Genomic DNA, 15,244 nt, shown 5'->3' on the forward strand with positions numbered 1-15,244 from the left:
ATTACCAAGTGTGTACACCAAGTGTTCCAAAGGCCTTAAGCTGCATCACCTGATTAGTAGCGGCAACAAACACATTGACACAGCACTGCACACATGATGACTGAAGCTACATATACAATAAAGTTCTCGGTTTGCACATTAGAACACTGTATATTGGGCTTGTATCCCAGGCCCAAATCAGCTAAGGTATCCTCCCGCTCCGCGGACATGTCACTAATACTGGCCAAACGTGTATTGACACGCCACTGGAAATCCTCGTGTCTCCCCTCGATACATCAATGGAGAGAGGAGGTGGCAAAGTGGGGATTGACGGAGAGCGTGGCAATCCGCTGAGAAGAATACAAGGGATACTGCAAATGGCCGACAGCTCTACAGTGGGACACTATCCTAGAAAAGCTTAACATACAGGACAGTGAAGATGATAGCACACACTAGGACAACACAAGGTTTATCCACTGATATTAGACCTAGACAAATGCCCCACCATGGAACCTACAATTTTACATCTTATGGGTGAGGTGCCTGTACTAGTGCTAAGAACCTAGGTAGCATTTTCTGACTACTCCGCAATTGTTACAGTCTGCACGAGTAGATTGTTTAACATACCAGTCCGGCAGACTATAATTACTATGGCCCTCATTACAACATTGGCGGTAAAAGCCGCTTACCGCCGTGCAGAAGACTGCCAACACACCGCCGCGGCAGCGGATTTCCGCCACGGTCATTATGACCCACTGCTCGGAATCCACCAAAATTGAGCCACCCACACAAGTCCGCCACACCAAAGGTCAGTGATAAACTGGCGAAAACAAAACCTCCACCGTCACGCCAACAGAAATACGCCCACACTATCACGACTCACGAATCCACGTGGCGGTCTTTCAACCGCGGTATTCCATTGGCGGTACACACCGCCGCGCTCAAAATACACACACTCTTACGAAACACTACCACATTGGACAATTCCAAATACACACACCTGATACACATACACACACCACTCCCACACACCCATTACAATATAAAACACACACCCACATCACCCACAAACCCCTATGACCAAAATACCGAAAGAAGGCCAGAGAGAGACACTACAAACTACTACCAAGCATCCACAGGCACACAATACCATCACCCACATAACTTCCACGCACCTCACACAACACACCACTAAATATCACCCCACTTATCACTACACACACCACCCCACACATCACCCACACCACCCCATGGCACGGCAAAGACACCCCAGGTTCTCTGAGGAGGAGCTGAGGGTCATGGTGGAGGAAATCGTCCGGGTAGAGCCACAGCTATTCGGATCACAGGTGCAGCACACCTCCATAGCTAGGAAGATGGAGCTATGGCGAAGAATAGTGGACAGGGTCAACGCAGTGGGACAGCACCCAAGAAATAGGGAGGACATCAGGAAGAGGTGGAACAACCTACGGGGGAAGGTGCATTCCGTGGTCTCAAGACACCACCTTGCGGTTCAGCGGACTGGCGGCGGACTCCCACCTCCTCCCCTACAACTAACAACATGGGAGGAGCAAGTCTTGGCGATTCTGCATCCTGAGGGCCTCGCAGGAGTAGATGGAGGAATGGACTCTGGTAAGTAAAACTTTAACTACGATATCCCCCACCCTACCTGCATGCCATCACATACCCCCACCCTCGCCCGCACCTCCATCACTCCAACTCCTCACAAATGTCCCAATATCACAAACCACACATCCCAACACCAAGCCCTGCATGCAACACCAAAGCATGGACACCCATCACCAAAGCATGGCCACTGCACATACCCATACACCCCCCTAAACCACCATCACACAAGGTCCCACACAGGAATGCAAGCACTGGGGTACACGGTCACCCACCCATTGCACACCATGGCACACACAGATGCAATAAACATCCTTTTATACCCCTGCAGGACCCCTACCCAACGTCACCGGACAGGAGGGTCCACACATGTCCACACCACCAACAGAAGAGGCCCACAGTGATGACAGCAGCTCTGTCCAACTGGATCTAGATGACCAGCCCGGCTCATCTGGGACCTCGGGACAGTCGGTTTCCCTGACACAGTCACAGGCCACCACAGAGCTTCCCCCCTCTGGAAACACCAGCACAGCACCCACCCAGCGGGCCCATACCTCTGTCCCCAGGACACGTCAATCAGCAGTGTGTCCACCACTACAGGGAACCCAGACTAACCCACCACCCCAACAACAACAGGGACCTGGGGGCAGTGGCAGTGGGCACACGGTCCAGGGGACAGAGGCCCAGGAACACAGGGGAACTGGGAGGGCTGCTGTGCGACAGGGGGAGGGCAGGCCCAGGGAACCCACTCTCCACAAGGCCCTCTCCAACATCATGGGAGCCTACCACCATTCCCAGGAGACGATTGCAACGGTACTGGCCAAGTTTCAGGAGACCCAGCGGCTGCAGGAGGAACAGTATTTGGGCTTCAGGGAGGAACTCAGATCCATCAATTCCACCCTGGGCACCATTGTTGGGGTGCTGAAGGAAGTTCTCAACACCAGGAGGGACACTGTGGCACAACAAGGGGCCCCTGACACTAACCTGGACGATGAACTGCCCACCACCTCTGCTGGCGCTAGTGGGCAGGAGGCACTGCCACAGGACCACCACACCAGCACCCCACACCCTGAGGGAGAACCACCCCGCAAACGGTCCCTGAGATCCAGGACAAAGACAGAGAACAATGCCAAGACCCCTGCCAAGAAATGAGACCACCCTGATTGTCATCCTTCTGTCCCACCTTGTCACCCTGTCTATCCTCAAACTGCCCCAGCTCCACTTCCTATGCCCATTTGGGCAATGCACCTGTGAGACTAATAGACTGCACTCTGCCATAGACATTCCTCCACCATCACCCATCACCATTTTACAGCACCCTCCAATATTGAGCACTTAAATAAACACCCTTAAAGCACAAAACAATCTGGAGTCTGTCTGTGATTTTTAAATAGTTTATTAGCAATTACAGTGTCAAAATGCTCTTTCAATTGTAATGTCAACATACCTATGTCACACAGCTCTAGTCCATGAGGAAACAAAGCAGATGTCACACAGTGGGACCCACATCTGTGAAATCATAAGGGAAAGTGACAACTCAGTGACCATACACTGGGTGAAAATGACAGACAGTAGAGAGGTAGTAGTATTAAAGTACACGTAGTAGGCAGGTTTGTATTCTTACCTGTGTCTCATTGGAAGTATTGCAGGTTCACCGAGTTCCTGTTGTCGATGTCCTCTTCTTCTGCTTCCTCGTCTTCACTGTCCACAGGCTCCACAGCTGCCACAACACCTCCATCTGAACCATCCTCCTGCAGAAAAGGCACCTGTCGTCGCAAAGCTAAGTTGTGAAGCAAACAGCAGGCCACGATGATCTGGCACACCTTCTTTGGTGAGTAGAATAGGGATCCACCTGTCATATGGAGGCACCTGAACCTGGCCTTCAGGAGGCCGAAGGTCCACTCTATAATCCTCTGAGTTCGCCCATGGGCCTCATTGTAGCGTTCCTCTGCCCTTGTCCTGGGATTCCTCACTAGGGTCAGTAACAATGACAGGTTGGGGTAACCAGAGTCACCTGCAAATGGCGAGGGACAACTGTTAGACACACACTAACCTGTAGGGATATCCCCAGACCCAGACAACCATTCCCACTGACTTGCTTCCAGGTGCTCACCTAATAGCCACACACGGTGCCTCTGGAGTTGACCCATCACATAAGGGATGCTACTATTCCGCAGGATGTAAGCGTCATGCACTGAGCCAGGGAATTTGGCATTCACATGGGAGATGTACTGGTCTGCCAAACACACCATCTTGACATTCATAGAATGATAACTCTTCCGGTTTCTGTACACCTGTTCACTCCTGCGGGGGGGGGGTACCAAAGCCACATGTGTCCCATCAGTGGCACCTATGATGTTGGGGATATGTCCCAGGGCATAGAAATCACATTTCACGGTAGGCAAATCCTCCACCTGAGGAAAAACGATGTAGCTCCGCATGTGTTTCAGCAGGGTAGACAACACTCTGGACAACACGTTGGAAAACATAGGCTAGGACATCCCTGATGCTATGGCCACTGTTGTTTGAAATGACCCACTTGCAAGGAAATGGAGTACTGACAGCACCTGCACTAGAGGGGGGATTCCTGTGGGATGGCGGATAGCTGACATCAGGTCTGGCTCCAACTGGGCACACAGTTCCAGGATTGTGGCACGATCAAGCCTGTAGGTGATGATCACATGTCATTCCTCCATTGTCGACAGGTCCACCAGCAGTCTGTACACCGGAGGATGCCGCCATCTCCTCACATGTCCCAGCGGACGGTGCCTATGAAGGACAACAGCGAGCACAGAGTCAACCAACTCAGAGGTACGTACCCACAGCTTACACAGAACATGATTCATAATCTGAAATTTGCATGTATGAGTGTTGAGGCATGGCCTAGGTATGTGTGACACAGTTAAAAATTAAGCCATGTGGGCCCCTGAAATGGCGGCTGCCTGACCTGTAAAGTGGGACAATGGGATGTGAGGTAACTGCGCTGGCGTTGTACACCGTCGCAGTAGGCGGTCGAAGAACGGGGCGAAATTCTGCATTGGTTAACATTGGACCCTATGGGTCACAGGAGCCAATGATGACGTACGCCGACGGTGACGGTACGCACCGCCGCGGAAGTGACCGCCATTTTCTATCTGTTCAATCACTCGATACCTGATATTCGACAGGAGAGGACCTACACTGCAAGTGCTGCTGTGACCTCAGTCTGGAAGAGACAATGGCTTGTGTGTCTGGGGAAAGGGCCCCTGCCTTCACATCGGAGGAGTTGGAGAAATTCGTGGATGGGGTCCTCCCCCAGTACACGTTACTCTACGGTCCTCCAGACAAACAGGTAAGTACACTGGGAGCATGCTGTATGGGCTATGCTTGTGTGGAGTGGGGTGGAAGAAAGATGGGGCGGGGGGATTGAGGCGTGCATGAAACGACAGTGAGTGCATGTGCCACATGGCAAGGGTAGGGATGGGGACCAATGACTGTGACAGTGCAGTTGGCAATAACTAAGTCCGCGCCCACCAGAAGAAGGACATCTGGCGTGCCATCGCCAAGGACGTCCGGACCCTGGGGTCTATCACTGACGGAGCACCCACTGCGTAAGAGATGGGAGGACATTCGCCGCTGGAGCAAGAAGACGGCGGAGGCCCAGCTGGGGATGGCCTCCCAACGTGGGAGGGGTGCCCGTCGCACCATGACCCCCCTGATGTTCAGGATCCTGGCGGTGGCGTACCCGGAGTTGGATGGGCGCTTGAGGGCATCACAGCAGCCACAAGGGGGTGAGTACAATCTCATTCAGCTGATTCAGCACGCAGTGGAGGTGTCTGGGTGGGGGAGGTGGGCTGTGGGTTTCCTTAGGCCAGGGCGAGTGTGCTAGTTAGGTCCCCTTCTTCTGGCAGACCCTGTGGCACCCTACCCCACCTGTGTACAGTGACAACTACACCTAGTCAGGCTCCTGTGACATCCATGTGTGCAGATGTCGGCCATAGCCTTGTAGGCCATGTCCCAGGGATTGAACAGCGGACCCCAAGTGCGCGGCGTAGTGCAGGGGGCTTCTGTGTCTGTCGTGTCCGCCAACAGTAGTGGTAATGCATGCACTCAACATGTCTTTCTTCTGTCCCCCCACCCCCCTTTTTGTGGTCTCCCTGTTCTTGTGTGCATTAGCATCATCAGGCGGAGGAGCAGTGGCACCGGAGCAGGAGGGAGCTGCATCCCACATGGCCCTGGAGGGCGAGACTACGGACTCGTAATTCGCCAGTGGGACGGAGGGCGAGGGGAGCTCCACAGCGGGGACAGGAGCTGACACCAGTGATACTGACTCGTCCTCTGATGGGAGCTCCCTTCTGTGCCACCTGCATCTACAGGTACAGCCACCACGCCCCCTTCCATCACCGCCCTCCGAGCAGCCCCTCAGCCTTTGCCCTGTGCTCGCTCACCCAGGAGGGTGGGCATCACCTTCGCCCCAGGCACCTCAGCCCCTGCCCAGTCACCCCTGCTGCCCTCAGTGAGGAGGCCATTGACCTCCTCAGGTCCCTCACTGTTGGGCAGTCTACCATTTTGAATGCCATCCAGGGTATAGAGAGGCAGTTGCAACAAACAAATGCATTCCTGGAGGGCATTAATTCTGGTCAGGCAGCCCTTCAGCGAGCTTTTCAGACTCTGGCCTCAGCACTGATGGCAGCTATTGTCCCTGTCTCTAGCCTCCCCCCTCCAACTTCCTCCACCCAGACCCACACCCCTGTACCTCAGCCTACACCAAGCACACCATCAGACCAGCATGCACACACCTCAACACACAAGGGAAGCTCTGGCAAACATAAGCACCACACATCCCACAGGCACTCACGCAAGCATCACACACATGCAGACACACCAACATCCACTGCCTCCACTGTGTCTCCCTCCTCCCTCCCAGTCTGGTCTGCACTCACACCTGCATGCACTGCATCTACAGCCACTACTTCCATCACCAGCACACACACCACCACACCCCGCTCACGTACAGTCACCACCCCCACTACCATTCACACGTCCCCTGTGTCCTCTCCCAGTGTGTCTGTGACGCCACCTCCCAAGATACACAAACGCAGGCACTCACCCATCCAACAGCCATCCACCTCACGACAGCCTCCAGCGCATGCACCTTCACCCAAAGTCACCAAACGTACACCTCCTACAACCACCAAACGTATTCCTCCACTCGAAAACCCCCTCCAGCTACCCGTCCCAGTGTTCCCAAGAAACTTTTCCTGTCCACCGTTGACCTCTTTCCCTCACCTCCCCCACCCCGTCAGTCTCCTAGGGCCCGACTCTCCAGGTCACAACCTAGCACCTCAGCCACAACATCTCCGGGACCAGTGGTGCCAGTAGTCACCGGATTCTGGAGTGCACCAGGCAGCAGGGCAGCCAGTGTGGCAAGGAGCCACAGCACGGACAGTCCCCCACCTGTCAAGCATCAAATGTTGGCCAGTGCCCGGCGGGAGAAGGGGAAGACTCCAGCCACCAAAGCGGCTCCCAGGGGTACAGGTGGGAGTGTGGAGTCAGCTGTGACACCTTCCAAGGTGGGGAATGGGCACAAGAAACCCGGCAAGTCTGGGAAGAGCAGCACAGCGGAGAAGACCGCCATCATCCCCGCTGCCCAGGAGGCCACCGCCATCAGCCGCGCTGCCCAGGAGGCCACCTCCATCAGCCCCGCTGGCCAGGAGGCCACCGCCATCAGCCCCGCTGGGCCAGACAGGACCGCCAGCACCAGCCCCGCTGGGCCACACAGCACTGCCAGTACCAGCCCCGCTGGGCCAGACAGGACCGCCAGCACCATCCCCGCTGGGCCAGACAAGACCACCAGCACCAGCCCCGCTGGGCTAGACAGGACCGCCATCACCAGCCCCACTGGGCCACACAGCACCGCCAGCATCAGCCCCGCTGGGCCAGACAGGACCGCCAGCACCAGCCCCGCTGGGCCACACAGCACTGCCAGCACCAGCCCCCCAGGCCCAGACAGGACCGCCAGCACCAGCCCCGCTGGGCCAGACAGGACCGCCAGCACCAGCCCTGCTGGGCCACACAGCACCGCCAGCAGCGGAGTCACTGCCAAGGACCCCACCGCAACAAGCACCGCTGAACAGGACACTGCCGCCACAAGCACCGCTGCCAAGAGCTCCCCCGCCACAAGCACCGCTGAAGAGGACACTGCCGCCACAAGCACCGCTGAACTGGACACCGCTGCCACAAGCACCGCTGCCAAGGACACCGCCGCCACAAGCACCGCTGAACAGAACACCGCCGCCACAAGCACCGCTGGCCCATGAGCGCCAAGGGCACTGACGCTACTGAGTCCGCCACGAGCAGGATGAAGCACTCTGGGCACAAAGCCCCCTCCAGTACCAGTGGAGAGATACATCCACTACCTCTGTCCTTGGCAGGATGAAGCACTCTGGGCACAAAGCCCCCTCCAGTACCAGTGGAGAGATACATCCACTACCTCTGTCCTTGGCAGGATGAAGCACTCTGGACACAAAGCCCCCTCCAGAACCAGTGGAGAAAGACATCCACTCACACAGTCCTTGGCAGGATGAAGCACTCTGGGCACAAAGCCCCCTCCAGAACAAGTGGAGAGATACATCCACTCACACAGTCCTTGGCAGGATGAAGCACTTTGGGCACAAAGCCCCCTCCAGAACCAGTGGAGAAAGGCATCCACTCACACAGTCCTTGGCAGGATGAAGCACTCTGGGCACAAAGCCCCCTCCAGAACCAGTGGAGAGATACATCCACTACCTCTGTCCTTGGAAGGATGAAGAACTCTGGGCACAAAGCCCCCTCCAGAACCAGTGGAGACTGTTAGCCACTTGTGAGACTGTGGCTTTGGACTCCCCAGGATTGAACAGTGGGCAAACCAACCACTGTAGAGATTTGAGAGACTGTGGCTTTGCACTCCCCAGGATTGAACAGTGGGCATGGGGCCCCCTCGTGGATTTGGCGTCGTGCACTCAACCGGCTGAGGTGCCCCCCTTTCCCTTCCCCCTGAGGTGCCTGTTTTATTGATATCTGATGCCCCTGCAGTGTTCTCTCCGTCATGTTCGGGTATTGAGTGTGGGCCTCGCCCATGCAGTGTGGGCCTAGTGTTCCACAGACTTCAATGGAGCAATACCTGGACTACTAATCTTGGTGTATATATTTGTTTATAGTGTACATATATTTTTGCGTACTGGATTTTAATATATTACAATGGTTACACTCATTTCCTTTTGTCTTTGCATTCTTCCCGGGGGATTTGGGGGTGTAACTGTAATGTATCAACATGTATTAGTGTGTGTGTTGTAGTGGGTGAGGGTGGGGGTGTTGCGTGTTGCGTGTGTGTGTCCCTGTTTTTTCCCTCCCCTGAGTCGTAGGTGCAGTACTCACCGTGGTCTTCGCCGCCGGCATTCGTGCTCCTGGTAGAGGAGCAAGAAGATAAGGGCAGGGAAAATGTGAAGCTCAGGTTCCATGGCGTCCTGGTTCCTCGTGGGGTGTGTAGAGGTGAGCGTTTTCCCTTCGAAGTCCTGTTTCCGCTGTGTTTTGGTTTGCGGTGAATCCGCCCCGGAAAAGGTGGCGGATGGGTAGGTTGTGATACTGTGGGTGGTACATTGTCCTCCGCCTGTCTGTTGGCGGTGACCGCCATGCTGTTTGTTTGTACCGCCGTGGCGGTCGGAGTGTTAAAGTGGCTGTCTTTGTTGGCGGTTTCCGCCATGGTCATAATTCCATTTGTTTTCCGCCGGCCTGTTGGCGGTCTTACCGCTGCTTTAACACCGTCTGCCAGGGTTGTAATGACCACCTATGTTCCTTATGCGGTAGAACTCCGCAGGTCCCTACAAAGAATATACATGTATGGCAGGCTGTTGTTAGGAGGGAGGGTGATTAGTGGGTTTAATGTTCTGTTTACATATATATTTTTTATCTACACAGGACAATACAGTATATTTTATACTATGTGACTGATTAGCTCGAGTCATGTTCTGTGACATTATTACCATCTGTATTTAATCACAAGCAGCGCATCCTGATGTAACTGAAAAATGTAAAACGCAATAAAGTTTGTGATAAAAAAAAAGGTTCAGCTGCCACTGGGCACAGGTAGGCCACCTAACAGACGCCCACTACCCCCCTGGATAAAGCCAGGCAACCTTATAAGATGGCAACAGTGAGTCTCACTGCGGCCACAACATCACCTCCCAGCCCTGTTGCATCAACATCCCAGCCAACGATGCACACCCAACCTGTGTGCCTAGCACAGTTTCAACCATCTTGTGCCCCCAGTCCTGGATCCTGAGGTGCAACTCGACACTCCTGACACTGAGGGTCCTAGACCCAGTTGGAAAGGGCACCCTCTGCTAAGGACACAGGATCATGGAAGGTAGGGTGCGTCAGGGGGTTGCTGTCGGCCAGGACACCATCAGCTACATCTTGATGGTGTATCAGGAGTCACAAGGCATGATGGGCCAAGTGTTGACTGAACTCCGGGAAATGAAGCAGCTTCAGAGAGTCATAATAGAAAAAACGGATGCCCATAATGGCAACATGGGCACCCTAACAAGGGTGCTGAGGGAAATCAACACCACACTGAGCAGGGCTTTCACCCAACCATCTATCCGTTCCTGTGTGGCAACGACATCATTCCCAAGTACATCTGTAGCAGGGAGGCCCTGCCAGAGGCACACCATTTACAGACAACTCTGCCTCTACAGCAGCTGATCCCTTTTCCTTGCAAGCTGGAACGTCCAGCAAAGAATCCAGAAGGTGCAGATGGCAAGACACCAACCTCTGCCAGCAATAAACCTCTTCATTAATGTCCTCCTTTGTATGTCACACATACACTCTGTGGACTAATCATGCACCACATTCCATTTCCAATGGGAGGAATACTTTGGACTTCCAATGGTGTGGTACTTACTCCAATGATTTTATTTACCATGACTGACTCCTTCACTTTACATTTTTGTTTGATTCTGTCACAAATATTTTTGTATAAAGTAGCATTGCAATAAATTCAGCCATCACAAACTCATTGCCTTTTGTCTTAAATTTTACATTTAGCCATGTAGATATGTCAGAATGTGTGAACCATACGATGATGATGCAAGGTACTTGTGCAAGAAGTAATATGTACACAGTGTCCAGGTCAGGATTACAACCGTTCCACACAAACACATACATACAAGTGTCTTGTCAAAGAAGACATTTTATTACATTGTTCAGCGCATAGGCAAATCATACATGATTGAATCATACTGGGTAAATGATCAGATTTACAGGTACAGACCTTCAAACCATCAAAGGAAGGGGTTTATCAGATATTGTCCTGTAGAATAGGCAAGCACTAAAGTGGTTGCTGTTATGTGTGCTGCCTACCACACAAAAGTAATCCAACATCATATAATTCACAACTCAGAAAGATGGCAGTACAACAGTTTCTGATCACATTGTCATTACAATCCAGTGCTTCTGTATCTGGTGGTATGATACAAACAAATGTCAGTGATTTGCTACAGGCACTTTGGCCTACAATGATGAAACACATCAACAGCTATATGCAGTTCACACAAAAAGAGTTGGATAATAACATGAATTTGGGCTAGAACTACATATTGTCTGACCACATGATGACATACATGATGCATCAGGGCCACCACACAACAAGGAACAAGTCCAATGGAGTCTTCTGCACTTCCATCCTATCACTGTGCAAGCTGTCTTGGCACAGGTCTTCTACACCCAAAGTCTGTGACTTACATTCCCAGTAACAATCCATGTCCACTTTGTATGCCAGAACAGCATCACATAACTGTCAATATCACAACTCTGAAATGCCCACATATAGAGGTCATGGTGAAGGTACCTGAACAAAGAACAAAACAAGGAGTATAGGTATGAATATATGCATATGACGCAAGCCACATCACAAGCTTTAGGAGAACAAAGTACATAACAATAAATCTGGCACAAACAAAGCAACATCATCAAGATGTGGATGTGTCAAAAGCCTCCTCATCAAACACCCTTTGGCAGATTTTGCCTGAGCATCAGCTCTCTATTACCAAGTATTAACTCCACACATTATCACAACTCCAGTTCATTGTACAGTCAAAGTAATGACATCTCATGACATACTTACTCTCATGAGAAGAAGCTGTTGATTAGATCTTGTCACAAGTCAGCTCCTTCCTCTTAAATGCTGTCATCCTTTTTTGTCATTTCAGGACTGCAGGCTCCCCCTCCTCTGGGATGTCAGCAATGTGCCTCCGCAGATCGATGTTATGGAGTATGTGACACACCACAGTGTCCTGACACACTATCCCGGGTGAGTAGAGGAGGGCTCCTCCAATCCTGTCCAAACAGTGAAATCTGGTCTGGCCTTCAGGAGCCCAAAAGCCTGCTCCACTGTCCGCCATGTTCTTCCATGAGCCTCATTGAAGAGGACTTCCCCAGCGTAGATGGATTCCTCAGCGGCCTCAATAACCAAGGGCTATATACATTTTCTTATTTTATTGAAATTAGATAACAAATACCACCATACATTTAATTGCTGTCAATTCACATCATTACAATGTAGAATGTATTACCGAACATGTCATCGTATGCCAGACAAGTCATCCTTGGGCCATAGCTTATCACAAGTGTCTGAGTTGACATAACCCTATTCTTCCACAGTTCTAGGCAATAAGTACATTTTAAGCGATCCCCATATGTCCATTGTTCTGGAGGATATGGTAGTTCCTCTGCATATAGTTCCAGTTGGTCTTGGCAGTACAACAAGTCCTTCAGCCATTGAGTCATTGTGGGAGCAGTTCGGCTTCTGCAATGCACTGCTACTCTTCTTTTCACTAGAAGGAGGGCTGTCGCTACCAATTTACAATTACCTGGTTGCAAGGGTTTGACAAAGTCAAGCAGGCACAATTTGGGTGTACATTCTATTGCTTCAGAGATCATGCTAGTAGGAGTTTGTGTCACTCGCTCCCAGAATAGGTTCACCTTTGCACAAACCAATGCCATATGTATGAAATCTGCGTCATCCACCCCACATCTTACACGCTCAGCATTCTCCCTGAGGCTGTATTGGAATAATCTTGATGATGTATAATACATTTGTTGCAAATATTTAAAATGGATAATTCGTAGATTGCAATTAGATGTGAGCATCCCTGTAAGTGCACAACAGAATTGCCAATCTTCAGATCTCAAGGGCGTGTCCAACAATTTGTTCCATTTCACTAAGGCTGGATGTTCCCCTACCTTTGTATCTCTTTGAGACACAGTATATAACTGGGTTATACGTATCTGTGGTGTGGAACTAATCAGTAGCATCTGTAGTGTATGTAATGTGGGAGGTTCTGTTGGGAACTGTAGGTACTGAGTTTTCATGGCTGATCTCAGTCGGAAATAAATGAAAGGCAACATCACCGCCTGCCTTTGTGATGACAGCAAGTTAGCTTTTTAAATTTCCCCTCTGAATATAACGGCCTTATCACACATCCACTACCTGTGCAATGTACATCTCATGTATAGCACACAAAATGTGATAACAAGCACCCAGACATTCTAATTGGCACACAGAGGCACATTGCTGCCTACGAGGAAGGAAAGAATGGTGTTGAGCATAGTCAGATGTGTCTATGAGGTTCTTACCTGCTCCTCTGGTGAGCCACAGAGCTGACCATAGAGGGGAAGGACCTCCTCAACAAGTCTCTCCAGCTCCTCAGGAGAGAAGGCAGAGCCCTTTCACCTGCTTGGCCTGGCATTATTGCTCCCAGTGGAGGCACACAGTAGTTGAAGTGGTGGAGGTGTTGATGGCAGCAGTGTCAGGAGTCAAATGAGTGAATTTGCAAAACGCGACATACATGTATGCCACGAACGCGGTCTTCCCCTTCGACGGCCAAGGTCATTGGCCCGCGACTGTCACAGGCAACAATGTTAGCCGATGGCTGTGTCCACCGTGGTTGGAACTGTCCTCAGTGCGGTCAACTTCCCCCAGTAGCCGTGGGTGGTTTTGAATATCCAGTGAAGTAAGTCAGGCATCCCCCATTTTGGTGGTTGGAAATACAGTATTGGGCCCTGATAAATGCAACAAAACACCAATATTTGGTCAAACCATCACAAACATTCTAAAGCTGCCTTGTTTTATAGGTTCTACTACATAATCACCTATGTGGTGCATTGCTGGCCACAGATGACATATTACAGTGGTGCACTGTTAATCGCCAGCTGACGGTATTTTTGATGGTCGGAACAGACTGATAAATTTGGAGGGGGCATTTGAGCAGCAGATAGTTGGGTGTCACCCAAATCCATGTTGTGAACATGTGTTGACAACCATTGGGGTCATATTTTACTCTTGTGTAGTTGACAGCTATAATGTGTACTGGGTTTAATGTATTTCCAATCAGAAATGCTTGGTCACAGGATTTTGTTGCTATTCATCGTATGTTGGTGTGGACACCACAGTGACTAATGCTCCAAATCATGCTTTTTTACAAGTAGGTACCCTGGGAGAGGGAGGAGGCGACAACCTCCAGTGTACTGTCCATTGCAAGACCTTCTAAACATGGAAAAACGTCACATAATCAAACAGTACTGCCTGAACAGGCAAACAATTGTAGATTTATGTCATCAGTTGGAGCCAAATCTGATGTCGGAAAACACTAATCCAACATGCATCCCACCCATTGGTCAACTCATGGCAGTATTACACTTCCTGGCCACAGGGTCCTTCCAATATACAGTGGCCCTATCTGGTAGTATGTCCCAGCCTATGGTCAGTGTTGTTTTTAGAGATGTGCTATCAGCAATTATGAAACACATTGATAGCTATCTCAGGTTCCCCAGACTTGAGGATTTAGCCAATGTGAATGCTGACTTCTGTGGTTTTGCTCACCTCCCACATGTGGTGGGAGCCATTGATGGAACACATGTTGCCTTGGTGCTACCGCAGGCCAGTGAACAAGACTAACACAACAGGAAACACTTCCATTCCATCAATGTGCAAGTTGTCTACTTGTCGCATCTCTACATCTCAAACGTCTGTGCTCGGTTCCCAGGTTCAGCCTATAATTCCTTTGTAATGCCGAACTGCACCATGCCCCATCTGATGTCACAACTGCAACTAGGGAGGGCCTGTCTGATTGGTAATTCACATCTTTCTTCATTTTACATATGCAATGGCTGATGCTACAATCATGAAGAGAGTGACTTTTTGTTGCACTTATGTCTCATTCCTAAAACAGGAGACTCAGCATATCTGAACCGTCCTTGGTTATTGGTGAGGGGGCCACTAGAGTGCCCAAAGCAAGATGGCCACACATTAGTGTAGCTCTGCCAGCTAGTCCCCAAAATCCATACAATATTTGATTAATTGGTGGAGATCAACAGCTCAATCACTCAGAATAGTGCACAGAAGATCGCTGTGCCTCTGCAAGTGCCACCGCAGATTGAGGGAGTGATGATCTCATGAGTCATTCCATGGCCTGCAAAGCTATAGGGTGATGCCTGCGTTAAAGAAAGATGGTGGCCGTCTGATCACAGAGGCTTCCAAACAGAAGCGCCAGGGGGACTGCCCTACATGGGGGCTAAAAGCTGCTCCTTAACTCCCTGGGTGTGTCCTCACCTGTGACTTGCACCA

The sequence above is a fragment of the Pleurodeles waltl genome, chromosome 3_1 (assembly GCF_031143425.1).
Source record: "Pleurodeles waltl isolate 20211129_DDA chromosome 3_1, aPleWal1.hap1.20221129, whole genome shotgun sequence".
Lineage (NCBI taxonomy): Eukaryota > Metazoa > Chordata > Amphibia > Caudata > Salamandridae > Pleurodeles > Pleurodeles waltl.